A 17,317-nucleotide genomic window follows, 5' to 3' on the forward strand; every position below is an offset into this window, starting at 1 on the left:
TATCAGACCAGTAATTCCACAACCTGCGTCTATGACGGTGGCAGTTCTGCCAAGAGAAGCGAGTGAAAGCATGTCCTTTGAATCACATTTTCCCCCTGACTGTACTTTTCCAAGTTCCTTGAGGTCCTAGCCCTGTCCTCCAACACTTGCTGCCCTTCCCAGCCAGTGGGCCTGGTAAGCAGTTTATCTTCTCTGCATTCCAAATTATTTTTTAAAAAATATCAAGTTGGTGCTGTGGAAATGCTTCTGCAGAATTCTGCTTGATATATCTGGCCAAGCTAACAACCTACTCTTGCTAATTATTCTATAGATCCAGTTTTGCACCCAGTTGTCCATTTGCAGTTTGTGACTTGCTTATGAGACAGCTGGTCATGGGAGACAGCATTAGAAGGCTTCCTAAAACCAAGATATCTGCATTGGTGGCTTTTCTGCTATACACAGGAGCAGTTACCTTGTCACTGCTGGAAATGAACTTGTTTAACATGATTTATTCTAGACAATGTAATCTCACTGGTACTTATTTCAATTTTCTAGGTACTTAAATGGGTCAGAGAGAGAGGTTTTGCTCGAGCAGCTCATTGTTTAATGGGTCAGCTTGTCACGGAAGTGGCACAGCTTCCTAGCACAGGAGTGCAAGACAGACAGACTAAATTCAGAGAATATGAACTCCTCTGTAGGTGTTTTGAAATTACCAGTGCTCTGAAATGTGTATATTTCGAATCCAGAGCAATCACAAAGTATCACTTTTCTATTGCTGTACATTGGGGACGGAAACACACAAGACAGCAAGAAACAAATTTCACTGGTCTTTAAGAGCAATTTCAAAATAATAATAATAATAATAATAATAATAATAATAATAATAATAATATATATATATATATATATGTTTTTTTTCCAGGACAGTTTTCAGCTTCATGCTCTAAATGAAGCCTACAAGACTTTCTGGTATGGAGATAAGTGCAAGCAAACACATTTGTGCCTCCACGACCAGGTTAGCCCTGCAGCACTCTGACACTGCATGTGAGCATTAATGTACCATACCCTAAAGTCCATGGATGAACAAGCATCATAACAGGAAACAATGCGGTCCTGTGGACCACCTATCAAATCAGGACATTACTGATGAAAATACTAACGTCTTCATGAGAAAAAAGAAAAAAATAAGTCTGACAGAAAATTAGGATAATTATACTCAATAACAACAGCTAAAGGCATTGCAAAGTATTTGCAGTGTTCTCTTAACCAGAGGAGAAATAAGAATAGAAAAAAAAAGTAATTATATTTAATTTAGTTTAGTTTATTTAATAGCTTAGTTAGCTTAAATATCTTGAAAGTGCCTGTTGCTTAAACATGTCAAAAAGCCACAAAAATAAATATATGGGAAATAGACAAAAAACCTATAGTATGTGGTGTACACATACATAGATAGTAGGTAGCTATTCATAAGAATTATGGAAATTAGATGCAAATAAAAGATTGTTTTATAAAAACATCCTCCTCTCCAAAGTGGCTTAAAGTCACTAAAAAACAAACAAACAAAACCATGACATCATAGTAAACATGAAAAAGCGGTATTTAAAGGTTGAAATGCAAATCTCGTGCATAGATGCTATAGCATTAACAGGAAATCAAACAGCACATGTAGGACAAGCTGCAGAGCATCAAGAGCTTTCCTCCATGACGAGGATTAGGCTGATTTGGGTTGCTGGAGAATCATGAGGCTTTGGGGACAGCATCCCAGATAAGAAAACCCATACTGAGAGACAACTGTCCCAACATGATGAGCAGTTTCCAGCTGATCCCTCATTCAGTGCTGGGAAGCTCTCTGCCCTAGGAGCTGCCCTGAACCAAAAGCTGCTGTCTGCATTTCATCTGAGCTCCCGACTAAGAGACAAAGTATTTGCATGGAATACAAACGCTGAGTATGAGAAAATGGTGTTTCAGCTGCACAGAAAGCACGAGTTAGCAGCATTGAGCAGCAGAGAGCACGTGCATGTGCGTGCAGCGCTAGGTGCACAGGTGCTGGCTGTAGTTACTGGGCTGGGAGTCCTTCTCGGTCCCTGAGTCACACCGAGCCTCCAGACCCAGGAGGATGAAGTGTGGTGTCATCTGCGTGCCAGCTCGTATGACTGATGACACGAGTTTGTGCTTTCTACCTGACAGCAAAAAATACAGATAAGCTATAAGAACTGAGAACAACGGTGGATATTACAAAGCCAAAGTTTAGAAATTAAGGAGCTACCCTTGGGAATCCCCGAAGAGCAGGGGAAGATGAGCTGCTCTACAGGACTTTTATTCCTTATTTGTGCTCCCGGGTTTCCTTTGGCTTTACGAAGGCAGATGGCGCTGGTGTCTTTCCAATTGCAGCAGCTGGAGCCTACACCGTGTGGCGATATTGCACAATAGCATGTTCAAATAAGCATCTGTGACCCTCTTCTGGTGCCAACCGTTGTTGTTCATATTGGCTGCCTGTCAGGCACTTTTGCACACAATACCTCCTGCCTTGAAAGGCTCTGCATCGCCTGGCTGTGGGTTTCGAGTCCAACGGGGTCTTCAAGGAGGAATTCTTTGCACAGAGAGCTGCTGGGAGAGAAGTAAATAACAAAAAGAGCATACTAAAGGTTTATTTATTTTACTGAAAGTATTCAATGCTCTTTGCAACCATACATGCCTGTGAATCTGAGAAATGTGTGTTTGCCACATGCAGTTGCAGATGGTTGTGGCATCTGAAGCAGATCAAATGGATTGTACATTTTTCTCATATTGTTCTGGAGCCAAAGCATCTTCTTTACAACTGAAATATTTGGATTTATTTCCTAAACAGTGCTGAGAGCCTGACTGGAAGATCTACGTCAGTTTTTGGGACCACGGCGTTTCTGAAAGTTAGGCTCCTGGCTGTTTTTACAGATCACTATTATATTATACATGAAAACAAAAATATAATAAGCTGCCAAATGAAAGCAACCTAAAATGAACTGCTTCTTGAAACTCTACCCCTATCTAGCTATTGCACCTCTTCATCTCAGCCTCTCCGTGCCTCAGAGAAACTCATGTCCAGGTTATCAAGTCCCCCTGCCCTCCATTATTATCAAATCCAATCTCTTTTGCATGTTATCAGGGAACAAACTCCAAAATCGAGGGCACAACACACTTGCACTTCTCAATCAGATCAAAGTATTTTGTTGTTTCCATTGCTTATGTTTGGCTAATGTAGCAAAGTGCAATGCAAAACCACCTAGAGAGGGAAGTTTGTTTCATTTGAAACTGATTTTACTCATAGGTTCTCTCACAGATGGATCTCACTCTTTCTTTCTCATGCACAATGACGGAGATGCGTGTGGCCACGTCGCCTGGCCAGGACCCCTCTGGTACAAGCCAGAAGCCGGTGGTGACCCAGCATGGGCAGTGCCTTCACCAGCTGGGCACTGTCCCTCAGAGCTGGGTACAGATAACAGGGTCCATCAATGGGCCCAGACAAGGCAAATTAATGAACCAGGTCCAGGGTCCAAACAAGGCAAGTTAGTGGGTCAAGTCCAGGGTCCATATAGGAGCAGCAGGAGATGGGACCAGAGACAAAGTTTGAAACAGAGCTGCTACATAGGTCCAAGGTCTACCTGCTGCCCCCACCATGGGGCTGAAGACAAAGCTAGAGTACAGGTCCAAGGTCCACCTAGAGGACAGGGCTAGAGTCAAACTGCCTCCTGAGGTATGCCAGATCCAGGTGCCTTGAGAATCTGCAGAGATTAAACCTCGCAGATAGAGATTTAAATGAGATCCAGGTGCCTTGAGAATCTGCAGAGATTAAACCTCGCAGATAGAGATTTAAATGAGATCCAGGTGCCCTGAGAATCTGCGCAGTGTGTGCTACGATCTCAGTGTCCTGCTGATTTTGGCACATCTGCCCGTGCTTGTCCTTTTTCCTTTCTTGATGTTTCTTGATGATTTCGCATCTGCACATTGCTATTCGTGCCTCATCCATACCAACCTTAATGTTTCTCTGTCAAATCCCTATGTACTGTCGTGTTAGAGAAGTTCTTCATCCGGTGGCCAGGCTGAAAACAATTCACTGCAAATGAGCTCTTCAAACATCAACAGGAAACTAGTGCAGACTGAAAACAGCCGCATAAGATGTTACCTGTGTGAAAAAGAATTTAGCAAACAGGCTGCTGCCTCCTGCATGAGCTCTGTCTTCTGAGTTAGCCCCCATATTGAGCACTTTACAGTAGTATAATCTCACACGCAGTTTTCTCAGCATGGCTCTCCTCAGTGATAAGTTGTATTTACCAGGCAGCTACTATAGTCAAAAATCAAGAGTGTTATATTTAAAACTAATAAAATAAATTCTTGATTAGCATATTCCGGTAAGTCTGGCATCTTGCAGCGTGCTGAACCTCAGTGCAGGGGTCATGGACTTAGAAATAAAAAATGTAAGGTCATTTGGAGCAATGTAGTTTCAGTTAAGCAAACAAAAGGGTATTTTCATTCCAGCACACCTTCAGCAAATAATTTGGCTTCATATATTTAAGTTTTTATGCAACTGCTTGCTAGCTAAACTTCTTTCAACCTCCATTCTTCAGATGCATCTCAGATTTCCTGGAAGGGCTTTGTAATTTGTGGAGCATATTGTACTCTTTCAGTGTAGCTTTGAGAAATAAATAACGTGTAGTGTTGAAATGAATGAGGCTATCAGTTCTGACTTTTCTTCAACAAAGCTACTTTATTAACAGTTTTCCATTGAAATAGACCACAATTTTATCCCTGGCACAAAAATTTAAGGGAAAAACAATCCATTTTGTCTGAGCATACCTTGGTAAATCTAATTCCATTCCAATAAATGAGCAGTGTAAAGAGGATTGGAGCTTACCATGAAATACTGAAATAAAGGTCAGATTTGTAGCAAGCATAAATCAACATTCTTGCATGGCTTAAGTGGATTTATGCCCATTTATTCTAGGCAAGAATCTGGCTCATTACCACTGGATGAACTACAAATAGACCATCAAGCAGGAGTTTGAGTTTTAACACTTATTTCCTTGACTTTGTTAGCTTAAATCGGTTTCTAAATATTTTGAAGACTTTTTATCCGCTGTAGCTGCAAAGGAAGTTGGTCTCTGCAGGTTGGATATATTCTCTCCCTTGAAAGTAAGCATTTCAAACAAGTGCAGTGTTACTAAACAGGTTGAGCAGAATGAGTTGTCAGCTTTTCCAATCCATACATTTCAAATTATGAAACGTAGCCTTTAGGGTAACATAAATAACACAAAATCAGTTGATCAATTGTCCAAGGTTGTGATGATTCAGTGGGGCTCAGCAGGAGATGATTCGGTGTTATAGACTCATTTCTCCTCCAGATAGTGCCTGACATTTAAAATATTTTAAAAGCATGCAGCACACAGAAATTAAGCCAAGTGCAGTACAAGGAGGAGCAGGCCAATGCTAGGATCTGTGCAGAATGGCGGAAGAGTCTGAATAATAATCTCATGGGGTTTTACATTTGCTGTGGTTCATCAAGCTTTTCCTGGAGCAGGTGTCCCACATGCATTTGAGGACAGCCTAAGCTAGAAGAGTTGCTGAGAGAAGAAACCTGGTCTGCCTGCAGCACTGGCTTTTCCATCATCCCTTATTTGTGCTGGCACCGGTATTTGTACAATTGCACAATGAAGCTGGCCAGCCAGGAACAGTTCAGCTGAAAGCAAACCAAACAACAACAACAACAAGTTAGTTCCCCTAAGGCCATGGCTTTCAGCAGAGCAACCAGACTGTTGTTCATTCAACTCTGCCCTCCCAGTGGGCTGGAGAAGGAGGTTAAGGTCACTGCTCTGCAAAAGGACGGCTACCTGCCATTTTCCCTGTTAAATGGGATCAAATGAAGCTGGGACAATGAATTCCAGTCCCGAAACACTGACTCCTTGGCCCTCAGCAGGGCTGGAGGGAGGCAGGGGGATCGATGCGCAGCAGAGATCTGGGCCATGGGGAATGTCCCTGGTGGGCAGAGCTGGGGGAGATCACAGATCGAGCACTTCACCTGCAGGAGCGCTGCCTTGAGACCAGCCGGGTGTTGGCGTAGTCAGGTGTGGTTTGTGGAACCCCCAAACTGATCACGGTTGTTGTTTTCTCCTTCCAGGTACCAAGTGATGAATCATGAATGCTTTTATGCTATGCCTTTCTCTAAATTTCCTTTGCTGTTACTGAAGTTGTCTGACTTAGGTTGTCTCCTCTTGGCTTGGTTTCTGTAGCCAGATCCTCTACCAAAGACAAACTCCTGGATATCATTCATTGCCACAGAAAGTGAAAAATCCTAGAGTTTGTTGCACGTGACTGAGAAGAGTGAAGAAAACCTCTGAAAAAAAGCCATTATTTGAACAGACATACCTGTTTTTACCTAATAAATGTCTTCGAAAGTATTTTTACTGAAACATTTGAAAACAAACAAAAATAGGAGCAGAGTAGCCCAGTGCCAGAATTGTGCCATTATATCTCAGAAACTTCAAGGCAGGCCTTTGGCTGGAAGGAAAACTGTGTGGAGAAACACCAGACGGGGCAAGAAGCTGTGGTGAGCAAGCAGGAACACCCTTTGGGGATCCTTTGCTCACCTGATCTGTCTTTTAGGTGAATGACAAAGCAGAGGCCACTACCACTTACAGATGTCAAATCTCTCAGTATTTCCCACGATCATAGGAGCTCTGGCCTGCATGCCTTCCTTAGCTAAATGCTGCCCTCAGTAATTCTGTTTCCCTTGTTTAAATTCCCTAGCAGTTTTCAGTTCAGTTAGTTAAATAAACCATCATTTCCTGCCTCAAATGTCAACTATTGTGGCCCAGGGTTCCCTAAGGGTCTCAGTGCCTTTAGATCAGCTGCTTCACAATCTGAGCACATTCTGCTCCTTCTTTAAACCATTTTCTATGCTTTTTTTACATGAGGACTTCCCCTGTACAGGAAATCCAGGCTTTAACAGTAAAGATAATAGGCAAGACATTTTCTCCAGCGTCGGAGGGATTGCAGGAAGCACTGCAGCTGTGGCACTGAGTCTTAGATTCAGAAAGATGCAGTTCACATCACTCAAAGGAGACATCCTTTGGATGGGGTTTCAGCTGGGTGAGGGGTGTTATTTGTAGTCAGAGGCCTCCACCATGTCACATCTTTTTTGGCCTGTGTTCCTAGGCTACTTCCCTATGTGGATTTCTGCACTTCTGCTTTTTGGTAAACAAGCCTAAAACCTCCTGATGATACCTTTGGACTTTCCACTGCAGGTGGGGAGGTCAGGGCTCCTTTATCACACAAACTGCTGATCCAACAAGGTGCAAATTGATGCAGATTTTGAGACTGCAGTTACAATTTTAACTATTTCCCTAGAGCTAGCATGCTAGAGGTGGAGAATTAATACCATCCTTTATGGTAAATAAAATCAGAGATAACAGTCTTGTATACATTGTAAATGCTATTCAGCATTCACTTATTAAATGCCTCTTCTTCTTGAGAAGCTGCTGCGTTTGAATGGATACTGATCCCCTTTGGGTACAGTGCTAGAGAAATGCAGTGCCTGACATCAACTTTTCACTCCAAAGAAATTTCCTGATGTACTTGTTCAGCAGCACATGGTTTAGCTGGTGTGCTGGTCCCCTCCAGCCAGCCACTCTCCCAGTCTCAATACAAATCCACACAGCACTTCTGCTGGTAGCAAAGGTCACTGATTTATTTGCATGTTTTGAAATGTGATATGAGCAGGCAGCATTTCTCAGAACAGTGTTAGAGACTCCTATCTAATGCGACAGTAATGCTGCACTCCAGAAGCAATAATATGCCTTTCTTAAGTAGGGGACCATCTGTTTCTTGGACATTATTCCAAATAACCAAATGTATGAAGATCCCAGGCAAAGACTCTCCTATGGAGAGACCTGCAGAGTGCTCAGGACTCTGACCACACAACTGGTCAGCCCTGGCTCCCAGTGGGACAGAGGATCTCTGCCCAGAGGTTTCTTTTTAACCCTCTTCCCCTCCCAGACAGAGCCCACTTCTCCACCTTTGAGGTAGGGTAAGGAATCTCATGTCCTCAGAGAAATCACCAAGCTTGGGTGTTACGAGAATGGCCTCTGCCTGCTACTTACCTCCAGGTCCTTTCTGTGTGAATGGTTTTTGTGATGAGCACAGTGCAGACAAATTGTGATGGCTTGTTTATACAGTCACACATTCAAAATTAAAGGTCAAATCCCAAGGTCCTCAGTGAGGCAAAGCTCTTAGCCAAGTGTGTGTTTCACAACCTAGGCCATACTGGGTAACTGGTCTGTTGGTGGGAGGCCTCACTGATTTCCATAAAGATATCTGAATAATACCTGGCTTAAAATCTGTCATTAATGTGGCCTGTCTGGCAAAAAAAAAAAAAAAAGAAAAAAAAAAGACTTTTGTGATGTTTACACAGTATAAATTCTTTCCACAGATTTTTCCCAAAGCCTACATGAATGAGCAAGCCATTGGCTCTTCTGCTTTATGCTTTTTGAACCTAAAACAGCAGGAACCTCCTGAGCTGCAGAGAAGAGAAACATAGCAGGGCTGGGGAGCTTTCCCTATTCCTGCACCATTCAGCAGTGCTAGCAGGGAATGGAGCTATTGCTCTTTCTTTGCTGACCTCTAGAAGAATTAGGTTTTCTCTACTTCACCCTAGTTGTCTTCTATTTTATGTCACCTCCTGGCAGTTGTCATGTAACACATAAGCTGCTGTGATACTAAGGAAAACCAAACCCAGTAATGGCAGCATGTTTCTTTCCAAGTTCGAGTGTATACAGAAAATGTGCTGCTTCTTGAATCTTCCATGCTAACACCCCCCTCCAAGTTTCCACCCTGGCTTTGTGGCACAGAAATCAGGTTCTGGAGCTAAAATTGGGATATAGAATTGCTATTGACATCTCATTCATCTATTTACCTGAAATTTGGGGGAAGAAAATCTCTTTCAACTGAGCTGGGCCACTTTCAAGCTTTTGCTGATAATGCCCGGGGCAAATTCACAGCTCTGACATTTAATGAGCACAGCTGATTGCTCCAAGGAGTTTGACTAGCTGCCAAATTGATATGCCTGTGTATACCATCAGTGACTGCTATATCTCATTTGTTTTTTTCTTCTGATCTCTGTTCAATTGATTTTTGGCCAGCTTGTTTGGCAATTTTGCTGAAGCACTGCAAAGCGGACAGGAGATAGGGGCAATGCTAGGCAACCAGATGTAAAAGGACTGGAGCATTAAGAAAGTGTATTTGTTTTCCACTGTTTAAACACGATTTACCATCTGGGAAGCTGTCTTGCAGGTTATATTGCAGTTCCATTAAACTAATCCAGAACACAAACATATCCCACAGTGTGGTCTCAGGAACATACCTCATGCAAATACCCCCACATGCAGGAAGTGATACGGCAGGAATGGCTTACGTGACAGTAGCTGGAGACACAGACAGGAACAAGGCAGTACCTAGGAGGAATGGAATATAGTGTCAGATATGTCACATCTAGGTTGGGATACATTGTCCCCACACAGGAGGGACCCCCATCCACCTGCCAGCAGCTGCTCTGAGGTAACGTGGGATCTCCGGAGCACTGGCAGAGTCAGGGCCACAGCTGGGATAAAGAGGGATGAGAAAAATGCAAGGAAAGAGAGGGCGAAGAGGGGACTTGAGCTGGTCACTGAGTATTGCATGATTGCCGAGTGTGTACCATAAGCACAAAATTACAGACCCTAAATACAAAATTAAGACCATGAATACAGAACAGTTCAAAAAAGTTCAAGCCCTGCCATGGCAGATTATGAGATACACTGTGTTGCTCACCTCCTGAGCTGCAGAGCCCATCCCTCCTCAGGACTTTTGTCCTGCCACACTGCTGGGCTGCCAGGCAATGTCACCCTGTTGGCTGCCCCTGCACCAGCCAAGAAGCTTCTGCCTTTCCCCCAGTGGACTGTCAGAGAGGAAGGAAACACTGGCTGTCTGCTGCACCACTGTTGGTTACCACTGAAGTTACTTGGATGAGTAACTCCGCATCGCTGACACTTCAAAAAATGGGGGGAAGACCATTAACGGCAGAGATCTACACTGAGTCTCCACCCTACTGGCTTGCATCCTGTCAGCTTGTCAATGTTGACTTTGCTTGCACAAATCCAAGCCCTTTGTGTTTTTCCTTTGAAATTCTCTTCATTTCCAGGCCTGAGAAAGAATATGCCAAGCAGAATGGTATAAACTGCGTCACTAGGTAGGCAAATGTTGCCCAGACCTTTGCTTGCCAGTCCAGAAATTGCTCCCAGTTGCAATATCAAAAGCTGCCTTCTGAGACAGCGGGTCCATTAGTGGGGCCAGGCCAATGTATTTCACAGCGCCTGGAACCACCGACTTTTAGGGCGAGAGTTATGCTTAAAGAAGTTCAATGCAAAAGTAGAAAAAGGTCATAACCCCACTTACACACCCACATACACCGCCCCCCATTTCTGCTTTGGCACGTGCAAGATTAAGCTCCCTCCCGTAGCTGTCCCGTCCCTCTTGGCCCAACACCTGGCTTCGCGGCCGTTCTCCTGCCCCAGCCAGGCCACCCCGTTAGCTTGGTTACTCAGAGAACAGCAGGAAGCGGGCAAAGTGTTGGCTCTGCCCCTGCCAAGCCAGGCTGCTCGCCGAGCTCCTGCAGCACTGCTGCGCTGACCTGGGCTCGGATGCCTGTCGCAGACCCTGCTTGGAGCTCCCCTGGCCCCGTGCGAGAGAGCCCCGGGTTCAGGAACTCAGGCGAGGTGACCTTGGACATCAGCGAGCTAACAGCTCTTCTTCGGAGCTGTTTTGTGCCTGGTGGTCTGCAAATTGTAAGGATAAAAGAGGCTGCAGCCCACCATTGGAAAGGGGAGAGTTGTTACTTTGCTTTGTAAGGTTTGTTTCTGGGCTTGCGACTTCACAAGAAAAAACGCCATCAAAACGGCATCGTTCCGATTCCCGCCACACCCTCTGCTTTCTTCTCCGTCTTGATTTTTTAGGCTGCTATTTTAATAACTGTTTGCAGTTGAAAATAATGCTGTGCAACACTGAAAAGGCTGGAATCCTTGCTTTCCCTCGGGAAAGCACTTCCCCTCCCATCCCTGTGGGACGGTGCAGCCGTGTGTCTGCTGAGTGGCTCGCGTTGCCTCCCGGTCATCGCTCCCTTTGCCTTGCCTCCTTCCCCATGTTGCTCTGACAAAGTAAGTCAGAACCACAGCAGGTTTACATGCCTCCAAATACACAAATCTGCCCGTGTGTAGGGACTTAAAGGAGCTGAGGTATACGGGAGTGCGGTGGTTGAACCCTGTTGTGTGCATTATGTGGTTGTGGTCTATTTTTAGCAGCTGTGGTTGCTGTGCATTGCAACCCCAAGTCACCTCTCGATTTATAGGCACAAAAATGAAACTGAAAAATAAATTAATCAGATCTGCCGGCTGACCCAAAAGGAACCCTGCCGCAATATTTATAGAACAAATAAACATAAACAACTATAAAAATGTCTTTTTGTTCTCTTGGGTTAAGCACAGCCCTCTTCTGTTGCCGATCTCTTGGCTGTATAGTAGATGTCCCAGCATCCGTGCTGCGGATAATTGTCCCCGAGACTTCGTGTTTTTATGTCAGTGCCACAAACATATTGCAGCTATTACTAACTACAGGGGCTGATGGCCAGGTTTTGCACCTATTGTTTAGGGCCTGAACCTTTTTTCACTCAAATAACTTTTACTTTACCATACCTGTGCTGAAAGGAGTTGCTTGAGCATAGTTGCTCCTGATTTGCAGCATGAAGAGCAGAAGAGCATCAGTCCACTCATGCTCTGTATTCCTGGCTGGTTTGAAAAAGAGTCAACCCAAATCTACATATTTCTCTAGTTGGTGGAGTGCTGTGGTTTCTCATCTCACACAATTTGCTTTGTTAGCTTTGTTCTCTGCTGTCTGTGAATGCAGAGGGGCTTTTTCACATGCTTGCTATCTGGTTTTATGTTTTTTGTGCCCAGCCTGTGTGAGTGCCTTTGCTTTTCAGTTCCTGTTTCTCAAAATGGCTCCACTAACCCGCTTTGCCATCTCAGAGGAAAGGCACAATTGCATTATTGTACCGAGTGAATGCATTTTCTCATACATGTAGCTGAATGGGAGATTATTTAAATATCTTAAGCATTCTCCCAGTTGGAATAATGACATACTAGGAAAGGGAGTGCGAGAAGAATTTAGATTCAGACTCCTGAATTTTGGTGAATAAATAATCAGCACTCCATCACTTCCTACAAGGTTAAATAATTTGTTAAGCAAATGGTTACTGTAAAAACACCATTTGACTGCATTAAAACAAACAACCCCAAACCCAAGAATGGGTATTTCTGGTGGTCACGTGAAATCTTTTTTGAGCCCTTGGCAAAGGAGAAGCTGACTTGAAATGCTGAGGGCTGCCTCACCAGCCCCTGCCCCCTGCCCATCCTCTTTCTCCTTGCCTTGTGCTGTCTTGGCCCTGGTGTCAATACCAGCACTCGATTTGTGATAAAAAATAACCCAGCAAAAATATGTTTGCTTGTTTCTGTGTGTGCACATTTGAAAGCACACTCAGTTTCCATGTGATTCATGGAAAAGCTGTACCAAGGTCTGTGCTGGCACCAAGGCAGGCACCAGCAAGGGAGTGAAACAGAGCATCTCCCAGGAGCTGGGAGGGAAAATATCGCTCACCGCTACTGCTGCCGAATATGTTGTCTTCTGAAGCCACTGCCTTAGACCACAACAGTTGAGTTAGTGCCCGGAGTCTGTACCTTAGCAAGGTTGTCCCTACTATTTACATCTTCTTTGCTTACAGCTGTATTCTCAGCAACAGGTTGGTCATTCTCTTGGTAGGTTTATTGCTACAAAGTCAATTATATGCAGTTATTCAAAAGTCAGCATGTCATGGTTTAATCTAATCTAATAACGTTTTTTTAATGCAAAATCTCATTTTTGTACCATCGTATCCACTATAATCACATCAACACTTCTGATCATTTAACTAAAAAGCCTTTAAGCAGATCTGAGTGATTAAGCTTTGTTACTACTCTTCTCTTTTGCATCCTCCAGTACTATGCTGTTCTTTTCATTGTTTCTTTCCTGCAAATTGTTTCTGTAATTAATTTCATTGGGTTTGATCTGAAGCCCGTGGAGGTGAATGCACAGACTTTCATTAACCTGAACAGGCTGCAGATCAGACCTCCCATAAATGCTTTAATAAGCACAGGTCAAGAATGTAAAATGTAAAACACCTGTTTTACTGTGTGTTATTTCAGATAGCTTCATCAAACTAATGGTACTGCTGCAGAAATGCAAACTCTTGCAGACACAACACTAGAAAGCAGAAGTTTACACCACATTTATTACAAGAGTACTTAGAAATGCCAGCCACAGTGCAAGTTGTGCTGTGCCTTGCTCAGGCACCCACCAAGATGCAGATGGTGTGAGATGAGCAGGAGAGGTGTGGCAGAACTGGAATTTAAATCCAGGTAATGTAAGTGCAGCCTCAGTGTCTGACCCCATCCCCACTCCCACATATGCCTCCCATTCTGCTGAGACGCAATGTCACATTTATTTGTACAAATACGGTATTCTCTAATCATTTCCTTGTCTGATAATGTTATAGGAGGGAGAAAACTAATCTGAAAGGAAGGGCTGACTCTTCGGTGTCTCTACCAACCTTGGTAAAAATCTTTCCAGTGTTTCACTGATACGATGACTGTTTGCAAGAGATCACGCACACATGTCTCACAGGGCTCAAAGGTCCCTAATCCTCTTGCCATTCTGCTTTTCAGCCCTATCAGATGCACTGGTCATAGATGTGCTATTGGATGCAACGACCAGTGTTGGAGGAGAGGCTAGAGCTGAAAGGACTTCTGCTGCCCAGTTCATATAGTGCTGTTAGGGAGCAACCATTCATGACTGAGTGTAGTAAAAACATACAAATTCTGGTTCAGGTTGAAGCAAATCCTTGTTCCCACTACTCAAAACAAAACATTAGTGCTAGTGTAGTGTCCCTTCTGGAAAGTATCCCGTGCTGTTGTGTAACTACAAGGTTAGCCTTAACTGCTAACAGAGCTGTACTTGTTCACAGCAGCATGAACACACATGAGTTATCATGAGATGAAAAGCCAGCACTTAGCAGTATAGCCCAAAGTCAGCAGTTCTGGATAGAGATACGGGCTGATCTCAGCGCGTTTACTTCATAGCAAAACCACATCGTCATTTTCTGACTGTTTCCACCCCAGGAAAACAAATGAGCATTAACTATCCAGAAGTTTTTAAAACTGAAAAGGTTTTAAAGCTTAAAAACATGCAAAAACCTATCTTTAGTTTTAGACAATAAGTTTCAAAGCTCTACTTTAAGCCTCTCAAACATTTGTAAATTTCTTACTCCTGATCTAAACCCAGATTCAGTTCTTTATGCTGGATATATTGTCCCTTACGCTTCGGCCACTTGCTGTCCCTGTCTCATAGAGTGCCCGAGCTCTGGTGACAAACACATCTTCCATTGTGCCAAACAGGAAAAATATAAAACTATTAGATATGACGATACTGATAATAGTGCAGAGAAGAACTTTGGACTTCTAAAAGATATTCTGATCTTCACTATCTTCTATTGGCACTTATTTTTGCCCTATGGAAGAAAGATTAGAGGAAAGCCAACTTAGCTCTGTGCCTAGCAGAAATACAGAAGATGATAACTACAAGGACATGCTATTTAGTTGTTCAGTAAGAGTGAACTTGAAGTGCAGTCTAATGTGCTTCTTAATCATTTTCTTAGACCTTAGTTCCTAAATGCTGCCTAACTCTCACCTGCCAAACTAGGAGTTTTTAAATGACTTGCCTGCTACATCTGGTTAGTAATAGAGACAGGAATTTGTAGGCAGCATCCAGATCTTTCTCTGTAAAATCACTTTTCTTCTTTACCTAAGTCTTTAATGGTCTAAATAAAACATCTAATTTAAACCATCTCAATCTTGCACAAGGTGAGGCAGAGAAAAAGACAAAGATCACCCGGGATCATACAGATAAGCCACGGTCCAATGAGCAAGTTAAAACTGTTGTATTCTTTCTTAGAAAGAAAAGTTCTTGTTAAAAAGCAATCTGCTGGTAAGGCAGTCAGGGACAGCCATGCCAAAAAGGGAAACACCAGTAACCATATTATTTTTCTAAGGAGCTGGAATTGTTTCTCAAAGGCATCAGTCACATCATTTTTGCTTCCTTCTGATCTTATTTCTAATACTCCTCTGTATTTTGCACACAGGCAGAGGTCTGAAGCTTGGACATTTTTAAGGTATACATGTGGAAGAACTAAAAAAATGTCTCTAATGAGCTTAAAATATTTCCATATTTGCAAGAATGGGAAATCATTACACTTCAGAATGCTGTTGCAGATATTTATGATAAAAAAAACGCTAGCCCAAATCCAAGGCTATGCCCACCAGATTAGCAGGGGAAAACAGGTGAAGCACAGGGGCAGTGAGGCTGAAAAAGGAGCTCTTCCATTTCTGTATTGCAGCATCTAGGACATCCATGGACAAAAAAGTGCTATTCCAGGGAAGAGGGCAATGCCAATAGCTATCCTAAGCTACTCTCCAGACACTCCTGTCCTGATACCTTGGCACCGCTGGCAATTTTTGAGAGGAGCTGGTCGTGGATCTTGCCTCACTTCTCTTTTCTGGACGTGCTTCCAGTGGGAATGAGCAACAAGTGTCGCTGCGGATGGTTGCACATCTGCATTTGCTTGTTGAAAACTGCCACCATGCAGATCTGACCGGTGAGTGAAGGAGGGCGATGGAGGAGACTCTAACAACGATGCCGGGAGCACAAGTTCCCAGGCCAGGGCACGGCGTGACCAGCAGTGCTGAACTGCAGTGCTGGCAAAGTGCCCAGGGCCTGACAGCATGCCCAGTGAAAGAGAAAACCCGAAGGGAAAGAAAGCAAAACAGACCAAAAATAAATGTCAGCGGAAGGGGCCTGCAAAGGCTCCCTTACATGGCCTGGTAGCCACCGGTTGTGCCTTTGGTCCAGGGGCTGCTGGAGGCACCTGGGGCTCAGAAAGCCCCTCCCACCACTGATGTTGTCCTCTCCAGTAGTCCCTGACCATGTCACACGGGACCCAGGCAGGGTGTGCTGACCTCGGACAAGGGGAGCCTCCTGCATTTGGACTGGGAATCACCCTACGCTCCGGAGCTGGCTCCGAACTGTAACGCTGGGCATGCACGCGCCTCATTGCTCCAGCACCTTTCCAGGCGGACTTGCTTACATTTCTCCTCAGGTTTCTTGTAGGCTTTTTGCAGAGCTGAGGGCTCCACGGTGTGATGCAGACACAGCAAGTGGAAGGGATGGTGAAAAGTCTTGAGAGGCCCAAGCAGTCCGGCATGGCCACGCGGTAATGGAGCAGCATTATGTTCATTGGAGAAAGCAAGCCCAGCTGCTTACTTACCTATCACATGAGTTGTTAGTGGGTCAGCCCTGTATGGGGCTCTAGCGTTTCTGTTCCTGCATTTCTTTCTCCTAAACATGGATTTGTTGTTTCAGGACATGATGAGGAAGAGGACTTTGGGTGCCTACATTTCAGAGGGAGAAGGAAACACTGTGCCTTGTCTTTCCAGCTCTTTATAATTACCTGGTTTTCTGTGGCTTCCCTGGAGGAGTCTTCATTTCCTTCTGCCAATTGTATATGAAAATTAATTACTCTGAATCACATCCTGGACACTGGCACCTGCTAATTAGGTGTCTGTAATGGTTGCAAGTGGGGTATGCCCTACGCAGGGCTTCCTGAACTCATCCCAGGAAGGCAGTTAAGTGAGGATTTCCTCTAGTGCTAAAGTTCGCTCAGAAACTTCCCTCCCTCCTTTCCTTCACCTCAGCTGCTCATTGCCTCCCTCCTGGACTTCTCCAGCCCTCAGCTTTTTCTTGTTGATTCAACAGAGCCCCACGGAGAGTTATGTGGGCACAATGATGAAACTGGAAAGGAGCAGGACTGATGGGAGAGAAGTATCTGTCTTCACAGAGCCTCTGCAAAGGGCTTTTAGATTTCCAGCCATGCCTCCAGGGGCTACAAATACAGGTTGCAAGTACGTTGTGATTCCCAGGTGATAAGTGTTGGTGTCAAGATTCAGGTGTGATTCTGTAATTGTGGACAGGGATACAAAAATGCTGACCATTAAAATGAGGGCTGCACCACTGGGGCTGGCCTACAGCTGGGACCAATGCCCACACGCAGATCTCTTGTGTGATTTTTGTAGTGAGAGGCTCAAAACACCAGGGTTTTTGCTCGAGGCTGGCTCACTGGAGCCAAGTATGACCTACT

The 17,317-nt window shown here is 44.2% G+C and overlaps 1 protein-coding gene across 1 annotated transcript in view; it reads right to left on the bottom strand.

The window, feature by feature from the left end:
- Positions 1 to 957: 957 nt before the first annotated feature.
- Positions 958 to 17,317, bottom strand: part of IGSF22 (immunoglobulin superfamily member 22) — an 85,661-nt gene continuing 69,301 nt past the window's right edge. Inside the window, 3 exon segments of the mRNA XM_080595724.1 lie at positions 958 to 2,583; positions 2,675 to 8,365; positions 9,368 to 9,458. The gene's annotated coding sequence lies outside the window, so the exon portion shown is untranslated.

This window comes from Anser brachyrhynchus (genome assembly GCF_964034855.1).
Source record: "Anser brachyrhynchus genome assembly, chromosome: 5".
NCBI lineage: Eukaryota > Metazoa > Chordata > Aves > Anseriformes > Anatidae > Anser > Anser brachyrhynchus.